Source organism: Macaca thibetana, chromosome 17, assembly GCF_024542745.1.
Source record: "Macaca thibetana thibetana isolate TM-01 chromosome 17, ASM2454274v1, whole genome shotgun sequence".
NCBI lineage: Eukaryota > Metazoa > Chordata > Mammalia > Primates > Cercopithecidae > Macaca > Macaca thibetana.
The window spans coordinates 38,873,624-38,881,209 of record NC_065594.1 but is presented as its reverse complement, the minus strand read 5'-3'; the positions used below and the strand labels follow the sequence as shown (position 1 = coordinate 38,881,209).

The following is a 7,586-nucleotide window of genomic DNA, read 5'->3' as shown; positions in this document are numbered from 1 at the left end:
ACAAAACTTATTTTTATTTATTTATATATTTTTTTATTTTTTGAGATGGAGTCTCACTCTGTCACCCAGACTGGAATGCAGTGGCACGATCTCGGCTCACTGCAACCTCCGCCCCCCACGTTCAAGCGCTTCTCCTGTCTCAGCCTACCGAGTAGCTGGAATTGCAGGCGTCTGCCACTGCACCCAATTAATTTTTGTATTTTTAGTAGAGACGGGGTTTCACCATCTTGGCCAGGCTGGTCTTGAACTCCTGACCTCGTGATCCACCTACCTCAGCAAAAGTTCTGGGATTACAGGTGTGAGCCACCTTGCCCAGCTCGTGTAACAAAACTTATAAATTTCCTTTAGCTCTTCATATATATGTATATATATACATATATATATATATATATATATATACACACTTTAAGTTTTAGGGTACATGTGCACAACATGCAGGTTTGTTACATATGTATACATGTGCCATGTTGGTGTGCTGTACTCATTAACTTGTCATTTACATTAGGTGTATCTCCTTATTGCTGACTATACTCCTGAACAAACCAATTTTGAAAATTCTTAGTACACATGTATTTTACAATATACTTCTCATGAGTTTAGAAAATTTTGAATTTCCCACCATTCTATACTACCCAACCACAACCCCACTGTCTACAATCCCCAGCCAGAAGACTTAGAATCCATGCTTGAGCCAAAGCCTCCATTAAAATCACTGCCCGATGCTGCATTTGATGCTGATCCCCAACCAATTGCTGCACCAGAATTAGAACCACTATAAGAGTTATTTCCAGAACTGACGGCCTGGTTTGGCTCCCTCTGCGTGTTGCTTTGGCTTTGGTTATTACCCGATGGGCGTGACTGGTTCTGCTGGCTGGCTAACATGCCCATCATACCCCAACTGCTCTGTAGCACTGCCTGGGCTGCAGCCATCATGGTTGGATTAACGCTGAATGCACCAAAGTTTATCCCACCACCGATATGACTACCTTGATTGTTTCCCAAACCAGCTCCACCCCCTCTACTATTACCAAATCCACCCGATTCCCAAAGCCACCTGGATTACCGCCAAATCTTCCACTTCTTTCTTTCTATTACTATTGTGCTTAGGTTCAGCATAGGATATATGAATGCTGATTCCTTTAATGATAAGTCCTCTCCACACAAAGACGGTAGCACCTGATCATCTGCAAATGTAACACAGGCAAAGACCCTGAACGGCTTGAGGATGAAGACATCCACCACTTCCCCGTACTGACAGAACTGCCACAGCTCATCCTCATTCATGTCCTCTATTCAGTGCCCCACAAACACTTTTCTGCTTCTCAAAGGCTTATCTGGGCTTTGCTTAGAATTGGGAAGCTTACGGTCACACCATTGTTCATCTATCATATGCTGCTGTGACATTACTTTCACCTGTGTTTCATATGCCATAAAACAAACGAAGCCAAACCCCTTTGAATGACCAGTCTTAGTATCTTTCTTGATCTGCACCATAAGAGCTTCTCCAAAGGTACTAAAATATTCTTCCAGGTCCTGCTCAGTTGTTGTCCATGGGAGACCCAACACTATTAAATCGGATGTTTTCTGGACTGCTCTTTTCACGTTCACTACTGATGAAGCATCTGTCTCATCCATGTTTCTTTTGTTATCTTTAGGATAGTTGACAACATACACCAGATTTCCCCAGCCAGCATCGGGGGCATGAAGAATTCCTTCCACCAGCCGGACACCTCTCATACATTGAGACACTGGATTCCTGTCGCGAAGCCCACATGCCCCTGGAAACTGGGCTGTAACCGTGGACAGCAGCACTGTCCCATCGTCTTCCAATGGTATTTCAACGGGCTCAACCGTTCTCATTTTTGGTTACCCGAATATATTCAGATATCTTTTACTTTTCTGCTAGGCCACTGCTGGGAAGCTCGACAGGGACACCAAGGCAGCGACCGTTTTGCCCCCACTTTGAAGCGTTTTATATAACATTTTATATAACACATTTCCTAGACCAAGTGATAAAAGGCCAGCCAATATACAGGCTATCCAGAGGTTTATTAGGTGGTTTGACAGAACAGCTTTGTCTAGCAAGGGATGATGTTGATTAGGCAGGGCAATGAGATTTTTCTCTCAGGAATTTGAAAGTGAAATAAAAAACAGAGTTGAGCAATTAGCAGAGGGGTTGAAGGTGAAAGGACTCGCAGAGAAGGCCATTTGCAGAGGCCATTAGGCAGTAAAGGTTACAAATGAGCAGACACTCTAATAATGCCATAGTCATAAAGCATAAAGCACACATGTAGAAGGAAATTCCTCAGAAACAGGAGAGAGAAGTTAAGTCATGTTAATCACAAAATACCAGAATACAGACCTTCTCCGTGAGGCCTTGAGGTAGGCCTTTTTCTAATACCCTGAGGCACTCGCTCTCCTCATTCCCATATGTTTTTTTCACCATAAATGTCTTGTTAATTGACATAATCTGAGTACTTTTCACAGAACCAACAAAGAGGAGCGGGATGGTCACTTATGGAGCTGCCTGTAAGGCTGAGAAAGTAACTCAGGCACCCTTATCATCTGATGGAGGCCTCCTCCTGTCTCATAACTGACAAAAGGTGAAATTATACAGATTCACAATAATCTTGGCATTCCTGAGGAAAGTCCTGTCTAAATAGCACCACCTTTTTGGTGGAAACGAGACACCTGGAGGTTGGCGTGGATGTGCCTGGTAACAGCAACATGAGGAATCCAGGTGGATCCAGAAAAACTACCACCCTGAGAGCCTGAGCGAAGAAAGTCAGCCTTAGACTTACTCTTAGTGCTTTCCCCTAGTTGATGCTATAAGGCCTCGCTTTCAAGACAAATGTACACCTTGAGTTCCTTCTCTTGGTTAACTGAGTCTAGAAGAAAGACACCAGAAGGAAAGAGTCTCTTAGAGTCCTTGACAGAACAGACTTGCTCTAACTAGTGTTGGGTTCCCATTAGGAACTCATTCTCTCAGGGAAAATCTGGTCTAAAATAATTAGAAATAAGATGGGGAGTGAAATTCCAGATAATCCAAGCAGTCTTATTTGTGAAATGGTGGACTGTGGTAGAAAGTATTGGGGTAAGAATTTAGAGCCTATCTGTGACTAATAGCATCTCACTTCACACCTCTGGGCCTCAGTTTCTTCATGCCCTCTGCTACCTGCAAGCTAAAGACCCAGGAAAGCTGGTGACATCAATCCCACTGTGAGCCCAAAGGCCTAAGAACTGAGAGCATTAATGGGTTAAGTCCTAGTTTAAGGGCAGGAGAAGATCTATGCCTCAGCTTAAGTAGTCAGGTACAGATAAAGAATTCAACCTCACTTCACCTTTTTGTTCTATTTGGGCCCTCAACAGGTTAGATAATGCCCACTCACATTGGGAAGAACAACCTGCTTTGCTTAGTCCACCAATTCCAATGCTGATTTCCTCCAGAAACACCCTCACAGACATGCCAAGAAATCATGTTTAACCAGATATCTGAGTATCTCATACCCCAGTCAAGTCAACATATAATTAACCATCACACTGCCCATAGGTAAGAAATAGTTCATGGATTATTTACTTATTTATTACCTCTTTCTAAAAACGATCTAAGACAGATTTATATAATCATAGTTTTTTGGTTTGAAGAACCTTCCAAAGTTTTTAGAACGGTCACTCAATTGAGAGGTGTAACATATATTTGTATACTATAGCATTCTTCAAAAGTTTATTCGTTTACTCATCTATTAAACAAATATATAGTCACATTCTACGATGTACTTGGAACTATGGTAGCCACTGGGAATATAATGAGGAATAAGATGTGGTCCTCACACTCAAGCAGATTTTCCTCCAGTAAAAAAGATGGGGTTGGGCGTAGTGGCTCACTCCTATAATCCCAGCACTTTGGGATACCAAGGCAGGCAGAACGCCTGAGGTCAGGAGTTCAAGACTAGTTTGGCCAACACGGTGAAACCCCGTCTCTACTAAAAATACACAATTAGCCGGGTATGGTGGCACACGCCTGTAATTCCAGCTACAGGAGGCTGAGGCAAGAGAATCGCTTGAACCTGGGAGGCAGTGTCTGCAGTGAGCCAAGATCACGCCACTGCACTCCAGCCTGGGCAGCAAAGGGAGACTCTGTATCAAAAAAAAAAAAAAAAAAAAAAAAAAAAAGGAAAAGTAAACAGCCAAGTACAATACAGTGTGATGAGTTAGTTGGTTAGGTATGCACAGAGGGTGCTACACAGGAGTGTACCCACAAAGAGGAATAGCACTGAGTCTTGGGGTGTTGTGGACCAGAGGAAGAAAGAACGAGTTAGTAAGGCAAGGGTAGAAATGGGAAGTGTGGGGGTGGGTGCACATGAATGTACACACAGTACGTGTGCATATGTACACATGCTCTCTTTTTGTACCTCTACATGTGTGGATTTTGAGGGCAGCTGGTTTCAGGCAAAGAGCTACATGTGCAGAAGCCCAGGAGTTAGGAAGAAATGGTGACTCTTAGGAAAGTGACAAGTAGTTCTTTGTAAATAGAGCTTAAACGTGGGGAGCAAGAAAAGGTTAGAGATTGAAGCAGGTGCCCTTAAGCATTTGGATTTTGTTTTTGTGGTAATCAAAAGTTACTGAAGGCTTTTAGTGGGGGGATCAGTTTTCCTTTTTGGAAATACTACTTTGTCTGCAATGTGGATGAAAGAATTGAAGCAGCAAAGCTGAAGTCAGGAAGACGAGCTTGAGACAGTTGCAGAAACTCAGATGAAAGATAATGGAATTTTGAATGAAGTGGAATCAGTGAGGATGGAGGAGCTGCCCTTGGCACCCGCAAGCAGATAGTCCAAGCAGATCTGCCCCCAATGCAGATATAGGCTGCCCTCCTCTATTCTCTCACCGAATACAATGCATATTGTTTGCATTTATCATGATCTATTATAATTGTTTGCTTGCATGTCTTTCCCACTGGACAGTAACTTCCTTTAAGTGAATAAATGCTGATTTCCATCTTGAATCTAGTTTCCCAGAGCTCTAACTGATACCTGGCAGTTTCTTCAATGTTTGTTGAAGGAGAAACATGCATCCCTTATACGTTCCACCCATTTTCCTAGTTCTACCACTTGGCAACCACAAGGCACATATTTAAACCCACTTTCTATTTGTTTTATTTTATTTTTTTGAGACAGAGTCTTACTCTGTTATCCAGGCTGGAGTTGAGTGGCACTATCTCGGCTCACTGCAACCTCCGCCTCCCAGATTCAAGTGATTCTCCTGCCTCAGCCTCCCAAATAGCTGGGATACAGGCCCCATCACCATGCCCGGCTAATTTTGTATTTTCAGTAGAGACAAGGTTTCACCATGTTGACTAGGCTGTTCTCAAACTCCGGATCTCAAGTGATCCACCCGCCTTGGTATCCCAAAGTGCTGAGATTACAGGCGTGAGCCACCGTGCCTGGCCTCAGCCCCTACTTTCTGTTTCAAGTCTCTTCAGAGCTACCCTTTCCACTTCCAGGGTCAACAACTTAATCCTTTCAACAGTTCTTTGTCTGACTTGGTTTTGAATCCTTCATAATCCTACTTCCAGTTTACCTACTTACACCAAACTCCCAGGACAGTGCACTTGATTTCTGGCATCTTGGAAGATACAAGCCAAGCTCCAGAAGACAAGAGAGATGGAAGAACCTAGCCTATGCTGTTAACCAATGTCTATCTGCAGTTTGCATGATCTTCTTTTCCAAAGACCAAGCTAAAGACTAAAGCAAAGAGAAAGCACTTCAAGGAAATGACCAGTTTCGTCATATATTCTACGAGAATGTCCTCTATGTGAAGATTGCGGAAGGAGTGAGAAGCTGTGGAGGAAGGCAGGAGTGAATCCAGCCCCAATAACAAAGAACAAAAGGAAATGCAAGCAGTTGAAATGAGAACCCAAGAGGGTCTACATTGCATTTTATCCCTTAGGCTGCTGAAACACAGAGTATCAACTTCAATCCCACTCACAAGTTACCCAACCATCTCTCTCCCACAAAACTAAAATATTTAACATTCCTAGTTATTTTTCTTTAGATATACATGTATAAGCACAGACTTTCTGGCTGGAGAAGGAGAGAGACAGCAATATTGAAGAATAAAAGTTCCATTGTTCTGTTGCTTCTAAAGTAAATGATGGAAATTATAAGCTAATTTACATATGGGAGATTAGCAGAGTATCCCTTTATTCCTATTAATATATTTTCCCTTCCTAATTATAAAGATTCGAATCTTTTTAAAACAACTTTATACAAAACATTTGTGTGGATATAAGAACTGCATGTTAAATGCTAATTCTGGATGAGTTATTTGCATAACCTTACAAAGGAGCTAAATTGCTTGTATTTAATAATAAATAGAGAGTTTAAAAAGGATTGCGGATATCTTGAGAGAATGTGAAACAGAGAAAAAATTTGCTTCTATTTTAAGATATGGAACTTTTTTCCACTTCGAATTTAAAACTACTCTCCACCCTCTAGGGAAAACTTGTCCTAACTTTCTGATAAGCTTAATATTCCAAGTCTCCTGTAACGTGACAATTCAAATACATTGAAGGTGAAGAGCTAATCTGTTTTTAAATGAACATGGATAATTTTCAAAAGACAATAAACTGCATCTAAAATAGTTTTGCATTTGAAAAGTGGAGACTTTTGAAGATTATAGATTCTGCATATGTTAGCAAAATGAAGAGAATTGTGGAAATTATCCAGGGAATTCAGGGAGAATCAAAATTTATAAAGAAAAAAACATTAAAGTATTTTTGTGAAGTATGAGATTTGACAGTGCTCATGAATCAGATAGTAGTCATCACTCCTGCAGGAGAAACATGATAGTAGGTGTAATACACATGAAATAAGTATGATAAATACTTCTAAATTTGATTTGATGTTTATGCTCTTTGAAATCAGGAACCAGCCTCTTCCTTACCAGTATTCAATACAGTAGACACTTTATCTTTCTCCCCTTCTCCCCTTAACTCTTTCCTTAATTGACACCATCCTCTCTTGGGTTTCCTTCTATCTCTTTGCCAAACACTCCTTGTGGATCCCATCTCCTTTTGACTTCTAATTGTTGCCTTTCCCTAGGATATAGTCCTGAGCTCTCTTTTCTTCCTTATTGCCCTCTTTCTAGGGGATCTCTTCAGTTCCCATGACTTTAAATTCCATTTATATGCTCTCGAATACCAAATTTACACCCAGAACCTCTCCTCAGAGTTTGGGTTTGCAGGTTCCTGTTAGCTATCTCCTTTCAGATGTCTCCCAGCATCTCAAAAGCAACAAGGCAGTCCCAAACCACATAGTCAAGGCAGCCCACTACTCCTATCTCCCCAAACTCCTCCACTTTAGCAATGACACTCATTCTGGTTACACCATATCAACACAATATCTCTGTCATTTCTACATTGAAAATGTACATCGAATCCTTCCGCTGTTCTTCACTTCCACCACTGCCACTCTAGTCTAAGCCACCATCTCACATTGACTATTTTGCAGGCTTCTCTACTGGGTACTGACATAACTCCAGCAACTAGTTTTCTCCACAACAACTACAGTCATCTTCTTATGTCACAG

The 7,586-nt window shown here is 41.6% G+C and overlaps 1 pseudogene; it reads right to left on the bottom strand.

Moving 5' to 3' along the window:
- Positions 1–651: 651 nt before the first annotated feature.
- On the bottom strand, positions 652–2,467 carry LOC126940261 (TAR DNA-binding protein 43-like; annotated as a pseudogene).
- Positions 2,468–7,586: the final 5,119 nt, after the last annotated feature.